General features: G+C 39.5%; 1 protein-coding gene across 6 annotated transcripts in view; it reads right to left on the reverse strand.

Moving 5' to 3' along the window:
* The window catches only part of GPRASP3 (G protein-coupled receptor associated sorting protein family member 3), a 110,808-nt gene that overhangs the window by 52,881 nt on the left and 39,659 nt on the right, over positions 1-18,268 (reverse strand). For 5 of the 6 annotated variants that reach the window (XM_074392036.1, XM_074392037.1, XM_074392034.1 and 2 more), the window contains exons 6-7: positions 12,137-12,227; positions 1,836-2,009 (exon numbers count right to left, since the gene is read on the reverse strand). The gene's annotated coding sequence lies outside the window, so the exon portion shown is untranslated. The remainder of the gene's footprint in view (positions 1-1,835; positions 2,010-12,136; positions 12,228-18,268) is intronic. The other variant, XM_074392039.1, reaches the window with a different exon arrangement.

The raw sequence follows: 18,268 nt of genomic DNA on the forward strand, positions 1-18,268 counted from the left end.
TTTGATCACCATAGAAACTGACAGAGCCAGGGATAGTAGCTGGCAGCCTAGGCACCTTAAGTGCTAGATCTTTGGCAGATCTTTGGCAACGGTATCTGGACACATACTGTTGAGGGAGTTAATGTCTGTCCTCCCTGCGTTTACCCCCATGTATTTCCAGCAAGGAACCAGACTTGGTGTTCCTTCCCCTTGCCTTAGGGGAGGTTTATGGCAGGGTGGGAGCCAAAGATGTCTGAAGCCAGTTTCTTCCATTCTAGGAAAACTTAAACTTAAGGGAAAGATTGGGCTGCTTTTTATCTGGTAGGAAAGGGAGGGCCTCTGAGGACACAGAGAAAGGAGAGGAAGAGAGATTTATCCCAGATATGGATAAGGCCAGAGATCTATTTGTCCCTCCAGGAGTAAGGATCTGAGCACTGGTCCATATCAACCCTTGGGTTTGATCAGTATATGGTCCATTGAAATTGGGCATCTAGCAATGAGTCCTATTTTTCTCTTTGGATAAAAGGATGGACGGAACAGGAACAGGGAGTCCTTAAGACACCAAGTCAATTAGGGAAATGGTCAGTTCAGCACTGAGCAGTAGGAACACATGACTGATGGTGGCAGGGACCTCTTAGGCTGTTAACTAGAGTGTAAGTTCCCATAAGTGGGACTGCTTCCTCAAAGAGCATGAATATTAAACATTTGTCTAATTCACCTTAAAATCTCTTTACTAATTTGTCACAATGAAATACAAGATATGAACACTCACTTTTCAAGATCTGTACAAATAATGGGGTTTTACTATATTTTTGTTTGCTAATGTGATATACTTTTGTTGGAATGTTAGATTATTTTTCACTTTCCCTATTTTATTTTCCTATAAATGGCATATTTTACATTTAAATTACCAAATGCAAGACAATGATCTCACTTTATGTCTCAAATATGTCCTGGAATAATTACAGTGCTTGAAAAGAAAACTCAATCAGTGAGTTGGTGTTTATGCTATATCCTCTTAAAATGGAAAATATAGGGCCATGAAAACTCCATACATGGCCTAGGGAGGACAAATTGGTACAACCTCTTTGCAGAGACATTTGCAATATCTATGAGAGAAGAAAGCAAGGCACCTGTCACCCACTGCACTCTTAGTTCTAGACAGCATATCTGTAAGATGGGCAAGATGGCATGACTAGTCATATTTAAAGAAATCTCAAATCTCCTTATTAGATATATCTAAGTAACACTGTTTTCAGAGAATGAAAATTTTCTTTTTTTTTTATTTAGAGAGAGAGAGAAACAGGAGAAGGAGAAACAGGTAATTCTCACACTGAGTGAGAGAATCCAGAGAGATGGAATCCAGGATAGGAAATCAGCTTCCACACTGAATGGAAGGGAATAGAGATGGAGTTTAGGAGGGGAAGACAGGATTCCATGAAGGGAGTATTGGTGGAAGGGGACTCCAGAGGGAAAATCCAGGAGAGAGAAAGATGGCTTCCACAAAGGGAGTATTCATGGAAGGGGATCCAAACATGGAGTCCCGAACATTTTAAAAAAAGCACTTAACTCTATGATGTCATTTATATATTTATAGCTAAAAGCATGCAGTTGTATATTCTGCATTATTCTCTCGTAACTCTGTGGAGAAATCGTCATTATTCCCATTTTGAAGTTTACTATATTAAACTTGCTGATATAAAATCAATTTTGCAGAATCATCTAGTAAGGAACAGAAAGGGCATTCTAACTCTTACACTCCCCCAAGGGACACCCAGCTATCTTCTTTATACCTTCCAGGACTTAAACATTTATAATTTTACATGTTTTTAGTATTATGCACTTGTAGTACTCACTCAACAACCTCTCTCTTTGAAGAAGCTGATAGCACAGACTAAATCCCAGTACAAGGTCCTGTAGGTGCTAATGGGTCTGGTATGAAGATCAAGGCCTTGTGAGTCTTGCCTCCTTTTCATCTGCAGTCTCTCTTCATTTGGGGGCTCAATAGAAACTGCTTTTCCAATATCAGTCTAGAAGATCAAATAAGGAGGTAGAAAATGACAGGGGATTAAAGGAAATGTTTTCATTGTCTCCTTCCCTTTCCCCTGATTCCTCAGCACAGTCCTCCTCCAACACAGGAACAGTTCCCAAAAGCTTCATTCATAATGCAAATATGAGTAGGTTTAATTTCTCACTGCATGCTATATTTCCAGGTGGATCTATGGCAATTGTGCTGTTTGGCTTAGGTAACAGTCATCACTTCTCTAGGAGGGAGTAGAAAAGTGGGTCAGTATGAACATTTGTTGATGTCCTACTAGGTGACATCTATGCTGTACAGGATTTCTTATTTACACCATAGACTAGTTATGTAAGGAAGGCATAGTGAGTGCCCTCTTACAGATGACTAAGGGCAAGCTGACAGAGGCTAAGAAAGGATTTCAGCATCACACATAAAGTAAGAGGCAGGAATGTGGTCCAGTCTTTGCTGTCATCACAGTATTTCACGCATTGTCAACAGAGGCAACATTACGCCCAAGGGGCTGAAAATTAGCTCTTGATTGTAAGGAGGACAGTAGACATTACAATGGTTTGTAGTCCTACAAAGGACCACAGTACATAAACAGTTACCACTTTACCTGTGATATTAAAATCTTACATTCTTGGCAGAAAAGATGCATGAGGAAGAACATGTCTAAAACTCCCCCAAAACAGGGACAATAATGAAAAAAGTTGAGAGAAACACTGTCTATGCCCAGTGACCTCTTATGTAGATGATGGACAGCCAGGGCTGATCATTTTACCCTCCTCTGTAGATGCCCAGTCAACAACCTCTTGGTGATAATGATGACGATGGTAATGGAGATGGTTGAAATGAAATCCTCTCTCTGGGCATAAGAGACCTTTATGTGAGGACGATATGAATTGACTGGCTTTTAAGGTGGCAGACTGGCAGGGGTTCAATCAGAACAACATGTGTTTCCTCTGGAACAAATGGCCGGGAGGGTAGAAAATTACTGTCAACAAAACTAATATGAGCAAGAAATGCCCCAATTTTCATCACTTTTCATCTTAACATTTATTCAAGTAGCCTATTATTTAATGTATAATTTAGATTAAATTATGGGAATTTAGGAAGAGTTAAGTAAATCAGACAAATTGCTTTGTAATGCCTGCTCAGTAACAGAAACTGGAATTTCATTAAGGCATTGTGTCCTGAAGCCACCAGGAATTTGAATGCTCTAATCTCTCTCAGTGTTCACATGCAATACTGCCCAGGGTATTGCTTAATTTATTTATAAAATGAGCTATATTACTTTAAAACTATAATACTAAATTATACAATATATATTAAATATTTAACTAAATACAATTAAATTTTAATATATTAAATATCTCATATTAAAATTATATTATAAAATTATAATATTAAATTATATGAGTCTAATTACCATGACATATGAAGCATTCCCAGTAATCAGTATGGAGAAATGGCCTAATGATGTTGTGGTAAGTAGACTCTAAGTATGCTCCCAGTGATTCTTGTTTCTTGTTATTTACTCCTTTGTATAATCTGTCTCATTGTGTATGAACTGGAGTTAGCAACTTGTTTCCATCCACAATGGTATAGTTTGAATGTGTCCTCCAGAGTTCATTTGTTAGAAACCTGATTCTCAATATAAAGGTGTTGGAAAGTGGGACCTTTAAGATGTCTAGGGTCATGGTGATTCTGCACCCATAAATGGATTAATGCCACAATAATGTCATTAATCACTTATAAAATGACAAGTTTGTTCCCCCTCTTGCTGTCTCTCCTCCTCTCTTTGCCCTTCCACCATGGGATGATATAATAAGAAGCCCTCAGCAGATGCCAGCTCTTCAGTCTTGGACTTCCCAACCTTTAGAACTGTGAGCCAATAAATTTCTCTTCATTACAAATTACACAGTCTGTGGCATTGTTCCAGCAGCACAAAAATGGATTAGGAAAATGTGTACTGAAGAAGTGGGGTTTTGCTATAACAAAAAGCTGAAAATGTGAAAGTGGCTTTGGAACTGGGTGATAGAGCCTGGAAGGGTTTGGAGGAGCCAGCTAGCAAATGCCTACATTGCCATGAATAAAGGATTAAGGGCAATTCTGGTGAGGGCTCAGAAGAAGAGTATGGCTGTAAAAAAAGTCAGAATCTTCTTAAAGATTACTTAAGTGATTGTGATCAGAATGCTGGTAGAAATATGGATAGTAAAGACCATTCTCACAGAGTCTTGGATGAAAATTAGGAATTTGTTATTGGAAACTGGCATAGAGGCAATTCTTGTTATAAATTGGCAAAGATTTTGACTGAATTGTTTTTATGCCCAAGGGCTTTATGGAAGGTGGAATTTAAGAGTGACGAACTAAAATATCTGGCAGAAGAAATTTCTAAGCAAGGTAATGGAGGAACTGTGTGGCATCTTACAACTGTATACAGTAAGATATAAGAAAAGAGAAATGATTTAAGATGTAATTTCTAATTTATAATTAAAAACTGAATCAAAACATAACTATTTGAAAAATTAACATTCGCATCATATAAAGAATGAAAAAAGATCCAAGGGTGCAGTCAAGCAAGTCTTTGATAATGGGATTAGCATGGATAGAAGGAAGCCAGGTGCTGTTTATCAGGACAATGCCTTGGAGAAAGACTTGGAAGGCATTTCAGAGATATTCAAAGTTGTCCCTTTCCTACAAGTCCAGAGATCTAGGAGGGCAGAATGGTTTCAAGGGAGAAGCCTGAGGTGTCCTTCATGGCTCACTGCTCAGAGCCATCTTGGGACTCTGATCCCTGCATTCTAGTGCAGTGCTGCTTGGCAGTCTCAGTTGTAGCTCAAGTGGACATAGGTGTGCTCAGGCTGCTTCTGTGGAGGGTGTAAATGATAAGCTTTGGTGGTTCCCAAGTGGTGCTAATTCTGCAGGTGAGCAGAATGCAAGAGCTTTGGGGGCACTGCTTCCTCCACCTTGATTTTTATGGATGTATCAGACATCCTTGTGACCCAGGCAGAAACCTGCTGCATGGGCAGGAGCACTACAGAGTTCTCACTAGGGTAATGCCTAGTTGAGCCACAGGTAATAGGGTTGCCGCAGAGACCGTGAACCTGTAAACCTATCAGTGTGCAGCCCCAGCCTGAAAGAACAGGAGACTCCATCCTATGAGAGCTGCTGCAAGGGCCAATCCCAGCAAAGCCACACGAGTGGGGCTTCCTGAGGCCTTGAGAGCCTAACCCATATCCCAGTGTGCTCACAAGGTGGGACATGGAGTCAAGAAAGATTATTCTCTAGCTTTGAGATTTAATGTTGTTCAGTTTTGCACTTACTTGGGACCAGTTACTCCTCTTTTCTTGCCTATTTTTCCCTTTTGGAATTAGAATATCTATCCTATGCCTGTCTCACTGTTGCATTTTGGAAGTAGATAACTTGTTTTGATTTTATAGGCTTACAACTTGAGGGAATTTGCCTCAGAGTAAATCATGCCTTGAGTCTCATCCATATTTGATTGGGATGAAACTTTGGACTTTTGAGTTGGTACTAGAACAAGTGAAGACATTGGGGCTACTGGGAAGGAGTCAGAATATTTAACATGTGAGAAGGACATGAATTTCATGGGCCAGGGGCAGAATGCTGCAGTATGAATGTGTCCTGTAAAGTTTACGTATTGAAAACTTGATTCCCAATGTGTAAGTGTTGGTCTATTCAAGTACTTCTTTCCTAAATTTCTTTGTCACCAATTTTCCAATCATGTTATTTCCAAGTTCCTGATCATGTAGCAAAACTACTATCCACAGTCTATGAATCAGTATATATAGAAATGGCAGGTCCAGCCATTTGTCTAAGCAAAGTGATCAACCAGGTACACTGCTCAAAGTTCTGCCCACTGGGAGAGTTTCCATTCGCCATTGTCCTTCAGGGACATCCTAGAAAGCAGATGTAGTGCTACAGTTGTCCACTTTTGAGTAGTGCCTGCATATCATGCAGAATCATCTGTAAACCAAACTTCTCTTTCTCTGTCAACTGATCATAGGGAACTTAGTTTATAGGTCCCGGCTGAGAGAAAGAAAGGAGTGTAGCAAAATTGAGGCCCATGGGCATTTGAGCTGCTTCCTCACGTAACTTACTTATGCCTTCAGTGCCTGTTTGAGCTCTATTTCATATATACTACTTACCTTTGATGATGGAGTGCTGCTGTACATACCGAACTTTATAGCTATGTGGGTCAGATAACATGCACGTCATGGTGGGTAGCTCAGGTCACATGAAAGCTTGATTATTTCCAGTCTCTACTGAGGCCCATTAGCAGGCCAAGGGCTGTTTCTCAAAATTAGTTACCTGAGAAAGATGGCAGGGCCTGTGTTGCCATTCACCTATGGGGGCCTGCCAAAGGTTCCCAACAGCATCCCTATCTGTCACCAACACCTCAAGCACCATTGGATTCACTTGACCATATGGCCCAAGTGGCATAGCAGCTTGCACAGCAGCCCAGACCTGTTACAGAGCCTTCTCTTGTTCTAGGCCCTACACAACACTAGCAGCTTTTCAGGTCACTCAGTAAATGGTCAGAGTTACACACCCATATGAGGAATATATTGCCACCAAAATCCAAAGAAGCCCACCAGATGGTGTACCTCTTTTTTGGTTGTAGGAGAGGTGAGGTGCAACTATTTATCCTTTACCTTAGAGGGATATCTCAAACACCTCTGAGCTTCTAGAATTTTCACTGAGGTAGAATATGCCACCTTTTATCTCTGAGGAGAAGAGAAAACTAATATCCATATAATATTCTATTATGTTATCTAAACTAGCAGAGTAAAACAAAAACTGATAAAAATAATTACTTATAAGGGAAAAGAGTAGCAGCCCGGGATGGAAGTTGATTGTGTATATTCTCTTAAAAATGTAACACCTATTTACTGGTTTGATGCACTGAAAAAGTTAAGAAACAATGGCCAACCTAGTAGCAATGAGCAACTCTGATACCCAGATTTAGTCTGTTAAAGCTATTACCCACTAAAAGGCACAATGAAAAATGGCTGAATCCAAGTCTCTTGTCGAATTGTACCAGATGAGTCTGGACTGACTGATCATACCAGTGAACATGTCAAGAAGACTCAGAAGCCAACCTGATAGGACTTCCACAGACCAAAAAACAAACAAACAAACAAACAAAAAAACAATATGAACATCAAAAACGTTAGTGCCTACAGTGAGTTAAAACACATTACATACAGAAACGTCTCTGAGTCATGATGATACTCTAATAGAAAAACAAAACACAAAACCAACTCACTGCTCATCTGTGAAGGATCCTACAGAAACAATATTTATTCTTAAAATTGGAAATACTGCAAAATGATTAAATATTTGTCCTACCCTTCCTGTGTGAGCCATACCTCAGTTAAGCCTAATAGTTGGTGGGGGTGGGGGAAGTTTCTCTTATAGAAAATGTCCAGCTAATAAATGTAGAAAAAATTGTAGAATCTAAACATCATTAATTTAGAATTTTTAATGAAATGCAGATCTTGGTAAAGATCTTCAGAGATTATAAAAAATCATGAGTTGGAAAGCAAATAGGAAATTTCATAATTGATGGATCAGTCTAACACCACCTGAGCCCAGTGCTCAATCTTAACATCAAGGCAGGAGTGACAATCAGACACAGTGAGGCTCCTGGTATGCTATGAATTGAATGCTTGTGTCCTCCCAAAACTCATATGTTGAAACCCCAATCTCCAATGTGACAGTATTTGCAGATACGACCTTTGGGAAATAATTAGGTCGTCAAAGTGGAGCCCTCATTATGAGATTAGTGTCCTTATAAGAAGAGACACAGGGAGCTTGCTTGCTCTCTGCATGCACACACCAAGAAAAGGCCATGTGAGGCCATAACCAGGAAGAGGATCCTCACCAGAAACCCAACCATACTGGCGCCCTGATTAGACTTCTAGCTCCCAGACTCATGAGAAGTAAATGTTTGTTATTTAAGCCACCTAGTCTGTGGTAATTTGGTAAAGCAGCCTGAACTAAGAGTTGGTGTAAGGATATAGGAAGCATGTAACACATCTGAGGTACTCTTGTCAAAAAATCCTGAACTGGATAAAGCCTCTAACTCTACTAATTTACAGAAAATAGGAGGGGTCAGAGCAATGTAAGTAACAGCACAATGGGGATACAATCAGCAAAATTGGGAATGTAAACTCCACAAACCAAAGATCCAGTTTAATAAGCAAATACAGGTTGAGTATCCCTAATCTGAAAATCCAAAATCTGAAATGCTCTAATTGAGCATTTCCTTTGAGCATCATGTCAATGATGATAAAATTTCAGATTTTGGAGCCTTTCAGATTTGCAGATCAGGGATACTCAATATGTAAATTGAAAAGCAAAAAAAAAAAAAAAAAAAAAGAGAGAGAGAGAAATAACTGTCTTTAGATTAAAAGAGATTTAAAACTTCAGAGAGTTAAATTGAGAAATTTTTAACAAGTAAAATTAAAACCATAATGAGATACCACCACACATACACCAGAAAAAGAAAATTTAAAAGATGGAAAACACCAAGTGTTGGTGAGGATATGGAAGCTGTGTAATTCTCACATCACTGATGAAAACATAAATTCAACAACCACTTTGAAAATGTCCTTGGCAGTATTGACTGAGCTGATCATATACACACCCTACAACTCAGAAATTTCATTCTTAGGTCTGGGGAAGGTATGAACCCAAGAGAAAGAAAAATAAATGTTTATCCAAAGATATGTATAAGACATTCGTAACGCTGTTATTCGTGTCAAAATCTAGAAAAAATCCACATAGCAGATATGTTTATTGTGAAATATCCACTCAATGTAATAATATTCACCAATCATGATGAATATAGACAACAATAAGTATAAATCTCACATACAGTATGTTGATTGAATGAAAAAAGTTAGACAGAAAAGAGAACATGATGTATGATTCTCAGAATTTTTCTTCTAATTTCCCAGTACAGTTTGGGCTATATAAAAAAATAAACACCCCATTTTTTCTTATTTGAAGGTACTTATGTTCCTGTATATGATCTGCAGGTTAACCTCGGAGAAGCACAAATCCTCTGAGCCCTTGAACGGTGAAGCACTACAGATATGAACACAGCTAATGCTGTTGAAATGGTTTGGCTGTGTCCCCATCTAAATCTCAACTTGAATTGTATCTCCTGGAATTCCCATGTGTTGTGGGAGGGACCCAGGGGGAGATAATTGAATCATGGGGACCAGTCTTTCTTGTGCTATTCTTTCTTGTGAGAGTTAATGTGTCTCACAAGATCTGATGGGCTTATCAGGGGTTTCCGCTTTTGCTTCTTCCTCATTTTCTCTTTCTTGTCACCACTATGTAAGAAGGGCATTTCACCTCCCATCATGATTCTGAGGCCTCCCAGCCATGTGGAACTGTAAGTCCAATGAAACCCTTTTTGTTCCCAGTTTCGAGTATATCTTTATCGGTAGCATGAAAATGAACTAATATAGTAAAATGATACCAGTAGAGTGGGGCATTGTTGAAAAGATACCCAGAAATTGGAAGCAACTTTGAAACTGGGTAACAGGTAGAGGTAGGGGCAGTTTGGAAGGCTCAGAAGAAGACAGGAAAATGTGGGAATGTTTGGAACCTCCTAGAGACTTGCGGAATGGCTTTGCCAAAAATGCTGATAACAATATGGACGATAAGATCCAGACTGAGGTGGTCTCAGATGGAGATGAAGAACTTGTTGGGAACTGGAGTAAAGGTGTCTCTTGTTATGTTTTAGCAAAGAGACTGGTGGCATTTTGCCCCTGCCCTAGAAATTTGTGAAACTTTGAACTTGAGAAAGATGATTTAGGGGTACCTGGCAGAAGAAATTTCTAAGCAAAAAAGTATTCAACAGATGGCTTGGGTTCTGTTAAAGGCATTCAGTTTTATAAGGGAAGCAGAACATAAGAGTTTGGAAAATTTGCTGCCTGACTATGCAATAGAGAAGAAAAACCCATTTTCTGGGGAGGAATTCAAACTGGCTGCAGATATTTACATAAATAGCAAGGCGCCTAATGTTACTCCCCAGGACCATGGGGAAAATGTCTTCAGGCTATGTCAGAGATCTTCAAGGCAGCTCCTTCCGGCACAGGCCTGGAGGCCCAAGGTTTCATGGGCTGGGCCTAGGTTTCCCATACTGTGTGTAGCCTAGGGACTTGGTGCCCTATGTCCCAGCTGTGGCTGAAAGAGGCCAACATACAGCTCATGCTGTGGCTTCAGAGGGTGGAAGCCCCAAGCCTTGGCAGCTTCCACATGGTGTTGAGCTTGCAAGTACACAGAAGTCAAGAACTGAGGTTTGAGAACCTCCATCCAGATTTCAGAAGATGTACGAAAACTCCTGGGTTCCCAGGCAAAAGTTTGCTGGAGGGGCAGGGCCCTCATGGAGAACTTCTGCTAGGGCAATGCAGAAGGAAAATGTGGGGTTGGAGTACCCACAGAGAGTCCCTACTGGGGCAGGGCCTAGTGGAGCTGTGAGAAGAGAGCCACCATCCTCCAGACCCCAGAATGGTAGAGTCACTGACAGTTTGCACCATATGCCTGGAAAAGCTGCAGACACAAAATGCCAGCCCATGAAAGGAGCCGGGAGGGAGGCTGTACCCTTCAAAGCCATAGGGCAGAGGTGTCCGAGACTATGGGAACCCACCTCTTGCATCAGTGTGATCTGGATGTGAGACCTGGAGTCAAAGGAGATCATTTTGGAGCCTTAAAATTTGACTGCCCTGCTAATTTTTTGTATATTTAGTAGAGACGGGGTTTCACCATGTTGACCAGGATGGTCTCGATCTCTTGACCTAGTGATCCACCCACCTTGGCCTCCCAAAGTACTGGGATTACAGGCAAAAATACAAAAAATTACTGGGCATGGTGGCACGTGCCTGTAATCCCAGCTATTCAGGAGGCTGAGGCAGGAGAATTGCCTGAACCCAGGAGGCGGATGTTGCGGTGAGCCAAGATTGCACCATTGCACTCCAGCTTGGGTAACAAGAGCGAAATTCCGTCTCAAAAAAAAAAAAAAAAAAAAAAAATTGACTGCCCTGCTGGATTTTGGACTTGCATAGGCCCTGTAATCCCTTTGTTTTGGCCAATTTCTCCCATTTGAAATGGCAGTGTTTACCCAATACCTCTATCCCCATTATATCTAGGAAGTAGCTAGCTTGCTTTTGATTTTATAGGCTCACAGGTGGAAGGGAATTGCCTTGTCTCAGATGAGACTTTGGACTGTGGACTTTTGGGTTAATGCTGAAGTGAGTTAAGACATTTAGGGACTGTTGGGAAGGCATTATTGGTTTTGAAATGTGAGGATATGAGATTTGGAGGGGACAGGGGTGGAATTATATGGTTTGGCCGTGTCTCCATCGAAATCTCAACTTGAATTTTATCTCCCTGAATTCCCACATGTTGTGGGAGGGATGGGGATGGGGTTAATTGAATCATGGGGGCTGGTCTTTCCTGTGCTATTCTCCTGATAGTTAATGAGTCTCAGGACATCTGATGGGATTATCAGGGGTTTCTGCTTTTGTTTCTTCCACATTTTCTTTTGCTGCTGCCATATAAGAAGAGTCTTTCCCAGCACTTTGGGAGGCCGAGGCGGGCGGATCACAAGCTCAAGAGATCGAGACCATCCTGGTCAACATGGTGAAACCCCGACTCTACTAAAAATACAAAAAATTAGCTGGGCATGGTGGCGCATGCCTGTCATCCCAGCTACTCAGGAGGCTGAGGCAGGAGAATTGCTTGAACCCAGGAGGCGGAGGTTGCGGTGAGCCGAGATCGCGCCATTGCACTCCAGCCTGGGTAACAAGAGCGAAACTCCGTCTCAAAAAAAAAAAAAAAAAAAAAGAGTCTTTCACCTCTCACCATGATTCTGAGGCCTCCCCAGCCACATGGAACTATAAGTCCAATTAAACCTCTTTTTGTTCCTCGTTTTGGGTATGTCTTTATCAGGAGCATGAAAATGAATTAATACAGCTATGTATAATAGACATGCAGCTGGATATGAAGCAGGAGACATACTTGGCTATAGCACCAGACCTATCCCACTAACTCTAGGTGTCCTTGAGCAAGTCCCCACACTGCATCTATACTCACCTGGCAAAGAGGGACTGAGTAGCCCTGCCTCCAGCAAGATCTCAGGGACAGAGAGCAATGTGATTCCCATCTGGAAAACCACTCTGAGTTCCTAAAAGGGAAAAGAATTCATTCATCATGGGGGTCCAAGGAATTATCTACCTCAACAGCCAAGTTGTCTAGTACAAAGTAATTATGATGTTTAGTAATGTTTTTATTTTTTAAATTATTACTTTTTCTTAAATAAATACCATCTGTTACAATGTAGAATGACTAGAGAAGCATAGATAAAAGAGCTATGGTCTCAATGTTACACCAACCACCATGGGCTGACATAGTTCAACAAATGTCTGCTTCTTCTTCCTAAGTATACTGGTTAGGAGTGTGGGCTCTGGATACAGACTGGAGACAAACACTATTCTGCCATGTAAAAACCTTGTGACTTTGAATAGTTTTATTTCACCATAAAAACACTCAAACTCTTATCAGTAAAACCAGAATTATATAGTACTTAAAACAGAGGGCAAACCATGTTTTACATGTCCCATTAAACTTAAAATAAAAATAAAAATTAAAAAAGTCCCTGTGTTCTGGTTTTTAAAAATATAAATGGCCAGGGATCACATTAATTTGAAAATTCTAAGGCAGACATATTGGGAAAAGAAAGCTTAATAGTCTTACAACTGAATTCTACTTATCACCTCAGGTATTCTTTAAATTTTAACTGACAAATAATTGTATATATTATAGGGTTCACTGTAAAGTTTTGATATATGTTTACATTGTGGAAAGATTAAATCAAGCCAATTCAATAAATTCAATAAAGTTTAATAGTCTTACAAATGAGTCTTCTTTTTCTTTTTCTTGTTTATTTATGATGCAGATACTCATTCTTTATTATAAAAATGGCATGTTTTCCTCCAATCTGTTGGAGTCCTCTCCCTTTGTTTGTGGTATCTTTTGTTAAATTTGCTGTCAAATTTACCTATCTTTGTCTTATATGGCTTCTGATTTTACTTATTTTTAAAATTTTTATTTTATTTTTATTTTTATTTTTTTTTAATTTTTTTTTGAGACGGAGTTTCGCTCTTGTTACCCAGGCTGGAGTGCAATGGTGCAATCTCGGCTCACCGCAACCTCCGCCTCCTGGGTTCAGGCAATTCTCCTGTCTCAGCCTCCGGAGTAGCTGGGATTACAGGCACGCGCCGCCATGCCCAGCTAATTTTTTGCACTTTAGTAGAGACAGGGTTTCACCATGTTGACCAGAATGGTCTCGATCTCTTGACCTCGTGATCCACCCGCCTCGGCCTCCCAAAGTGCTGGGATTACAGGCTTGAGCCACCGCGCCCGGCCCTAAAATTTTTATTTTTTAACTTTAATTTTAGGTTTAGGAGTACCTGTTAAGGTTTGTTATATAGGCAAATTGTGTGTCACAGGGGTTTGGTGTGCAGATTATTTTGCCACTCAGGTCATATGCATAGTACCCAATAGGTATTTTTCAATCCCTACTCTCCTCTCTTCCTCTACCCTCAGGTGTGAATATTGGAATTAGACATCAAAGGATTCGAACTTTTCATAGACCTTGTTGCCATCCACAGCAGTGCTTTTCAAACGTGTATGAGTAACAGAAACAACAAAAGAACACAAGAGCAGAAAATCAAACACCGCATGTTCTCACTCATAGGTGGGTGTTGAACAATGAGAACACATGGACACAGGGAGGGGAGCACTACACACTGGGGTCCATTGGGGGGAAATGGGGGAGGGGCGGGAGGTGGGGAGGTGGAAAGAGATAGCATGGGGAGAAATGACAGATACAGGTGAGGGGAAGGAAGGCAGCAAACCACACTGCCATGTGTGTACCTATGCAACATTCTTGCATGTCCTTCACATGTACCCCAAAACCTAAAATGCAATTAAAAAACAAACAAACAACAACAAAAAAGAAATAAAGAAAAAGAAAACCACCAAAAAAAAAAAATTACTCAAAATGTAGACACCTCTCACCTCACCTCCCTGGTTTTGATTCTGCAGATCTAGGACAGGCCCAAGTATCTGCATTTTAGCAAGCAACCATGAAAATATCTGATGAAGCGGTCCATAGATCACACCTGTAAAAATCCTGACCTAAACAGCTCAGAGTTGGGTATCATAAATTTAATGCCCACTATACAGAGTGCTGGGACATCTGCAGTTTCTCTGTTAATATAATTAGCAGCAAGTACATTGGTTCTTCCCCACCACATAAGACCACAGATTGCCATAAGGGATCACACTTAAATTCCTGAGTATTCCTGGGTGGTCTAGAGGTGTGAGAATTATTATCCTGTTGGATAGACAAAGCTGGCAGAAAGATATGACTTGCCTAAAGTGTCCCCATGATGTGATCTGGGTCTCTTTCCTCTTGTTCCAGTAACCTAAGAGGATTTCAGAGTCTCTGATGTTAAACTAGGAGAGTTAAGAGGATATGAAAGCACATGGAATAGAGAAGAAAGTAAGAGGATGAGAAAGCACATGAAATGCAGGGGATGCGGTGATGATGTCTGGCCTATTCCCACTCAGTTAACTGGAAGCTGTGCAATGATGCTTTTCTTCTTCCTCAACTCCGTCCCAGAACCCCTCCCACACACAGCAGTGACACTGAAGCTCACACATAATGAAAATGTGAGCTTATTCCTGCTTGATGTTACATTTTCAAGTATTTGCTCTAGTAGTCAGGCCATTATGTTAATGCCAGAGGCATCCCACTGACAGAATGGAGGAGGCATGTTGGAATGGGGAATTGCCATTTGCTGATAGTCTACTAGGTACCACACACTGTAGGTTGTTATTTTCAGGCTTTTTTTCTTCAAGTCCTCAAAGTGATGTTCTGAGGCTGACATCAGAGCTTCCTTTTTACAGATGAGGAATAGGTTTAGAGTGCCAAGTCCATAATTAAGAAATTTTATGGAAGCTTCAAATGGACATGAGGCCTACTATAAGGGGCTCCCACCGGCCAATTTGAGAAGACTTGAGCACCAAAATTGATACGGTTTAGATATTGTCTCCTCTGAATCTCATGTAGAATTGTAATTCCCATTGTTGAAGGTGAAGCCTGATGGGGTGTGACTGGATCATGGGGTGGATTTCTCATGAATGGTTTAGTGCCATCCCCTTGGTGGTAAGTGAGTTCTCCATCAGTTAGTTCATGCAAGATCTGGTTGTTTAAAAGTCTGAAACCTTTCCCTTGTCTGTCTCTCTTGCTCCCACTCTTGCCATGTGACATGCCTGCTACTGCTTTGCCTTCTGCCATTAAAAGCTCCCTGAGGCTTTCCTAGATGCCAAGGAGATCCTGGGGCCGTGCTTCCTGTGCAGCCTGCAGAACAGTGAGCCAATGAAACCTTTTTCTTCATAAATTACCATCTCAGGTATTTTTGCATAACATTGCAATAATGGCCTAATACAAAAAAATATACTAATAATTATACAGGGTAAACCGTTGAGGAAAATGGAAATCTCTGAGTCATATTGACGTAAATAAATGTTAATAAATACACTGATAAATAAATAAGGGAGAAGAAAAAGCTCTATCTTTTTCTCAAATGCAAACTAATTTTCCAGAAGGAATATCACAATTGGAAAACAGCCACTTAACAACTCCCATAATAATATGTGATTCAGGCAAAAACCAAAAATGAATGCTCATCCTGCACCAAATTTCACGGCAGTCGCTGAATCACCATGGTAACAATGTGAGCCAAGACAGCTAGGAAAATAACCATCACTTTGATTTGTTTTGTAGTATGTCCTAGTAAATGAACTGGTCTGATATGACTACAGTCATTAACCTGAAGTAATCCTCACAATAAATATTTCTGGCAGTTTCAGCAATATATACATTCATACACACAAACATATCCACATACATACATGTTCTCTCTCTCTTTCTCTCTCACCACCCCAGATCCCAAGAATTCATTGAGATGGATTGCTGGTGGTGAGGAGTAGGTAACAAAATAAACCCCATAATTCAATCTGTTCAATTCTGACCACATATAAAGTTGAAATCTACTGAACTATTTTACCAATGGATTTTTCTGAAGATGACCTGTTGATCTGTCTCTGGGACATTTTTTCCTCTAGTTACAGTACATTTTCAGTAACTTATGAAAGCTGGCATGAAAACACAGGCAAATGCTTGTTAAATATGAGGTACCTTTTCCATTTCATAGTCTAAGATCTCAACCTAGAAGATTAGTTAACAGCTACTTTTAAACATTTGGCTGCTGACAGCTCAGTAAAAATAAAATATGCAGAAATGTAATTCAAAATACTAGCATTTATAAGAGCACTAAGAAATATGAAATAATTAGGAATAATCCATCCAAATATGTGGCAGGTCTGTACAGTGAATGCTAAATAACATTGCTAAGAGAAATTAAAGAAGACCTAAAGAGAGAGACATAATGTTTTCACGAATTGGAAGACTCAGTATTGTTAAGATGCCTGTTCTGTTTAAACCTATCTACATATTCAGAACAATCCCAATAAAAATCCTAACTGATATAGTTCTAAAAGAACCTGAAACATTGTTTCTAAAATTCATGTAAAAATACAAAGGATCTAGACTACGAAAACAACTTTGAGAAAACAAAAATGGATGACAAACACTATCTGATTTCAGGACTTCTTACAAACCCATAGTAATCAAGACAGTATGCTACTGGCATCAAGGCAGAAAAGCAGATCAAAGGAACAAAATAAACCACCTAAAAACTGACCTATATGTTGGAATTGACCCATATAAAATATATTAGACAATTGACTTTTGACAAAGGCGAAGAAGCCATTCAATGGATAAAGTGTGGTATTTTCAATATATTGTGCTGAAACAAGTGGATATTCATATATACAATTATAAACTGTGATCTATATATTGTACCACATACAAAAGACAATGCAAAAGGCACTTCAAAATGGATCATAGATGTAAATATAAAACCTAACTTATAAAACTTCTAGAAGAAATCACAGGAGAGTATAATTGTGACCTGGAGTTACATAAAAAATTCCTTGGATGAATAAATCAATAATTTGGAATGCATCAAGGTTAAAAACTCTGGGTCTTACAAAGGCACTGTTAAGAGAGTGAAAAGAGAAGCTCCTGATTGGGAGAAAATGTTTGAAAATCATATCTGATAAAGTACTTGTATACAGAATATAGAAAAATATCACCAAATTCAATTAAAGAACAAACATTCCAATAAATAAATAGGCAAAAGAGTTGTATAGACACTCATCTATAGAAGATAAACAACTGTCAAATAAGCACATGAAAAGATACTCAAACATCATTAATCATTAGGGAAATGTAAATGAAACCTATAAGGCATCACTACCTTATAGCTTTACTTTTTTGTACTTTAAAAATTATTCTTGGCATTACTCCCCTACAATACTTTTTCTATAGCACCTAAATACAACTCTATCTTCTATACTTTTTATGAATGAATGTTTTGATTTAAATATATGTAACTGTTGAGTTTTGTTAGTGTTGGTTCAAAGTGGTCAGATTAATATGAAATCTTCTGGGTATAAGTCAGGTGTTTTGAATTCAGATACATTTTGGTTTACCTAAGCACACTTTCCAATATGATTATTTTGTTATGACTTACCTTCTCTGATACATAAATTTGTTTTAATTATATATTCAGGTTTGTTAAAGTATTTCAGGAGGCTGCCAGGTGGTGTGTTGTTGTTCATCCACCTACGCTCTCTATTCCTAATTTACTACTAACTCCCCCTTTGACCTTTAGTTTCATAGGGGTTATTTTAGGTGAGTATCCGTTAATTAGAAACTGTAGCCTATTTCTTTCCATCTCATAGACTACACCTTGACCTAATGTTTTTACATAAATATTTGTGATTACTTTAAGGCTTTTTAGGGTTAGCTGAAGATAGCAATATACAGGCTGAATTGGCAAGAAATGGTGAGGTTTGTCGGAGTTTATCGATTATAGAACAGCCTCCTCTAGAGAAACATAAATCACTGCCAAATCCCCTGAGATTTAAGCAGTTGCTGGTAGTATTCTGGCAAATAACTTTGTTTATTTCGGTTACATTTATGGCTAAGCATAATGGGGTATCTAATTCCAGTTTGGGCTTAGCTATTGT

Source organism: Saimiri boliviensis, chromosome X, assembly GCF_048565385.1.
Source record: "Saimiri boliviensis isolate mSaiBol1 chromosome X, mSaiBol1.pri, whole genome shotgun sequence".
In the NCBI taxonomy this organism is placed as follows: Eukaryota; Metazoa; Chordata; class Mammalia; order Primates; family Cebidae; genus Saimiri; species Saimiri boliviensis.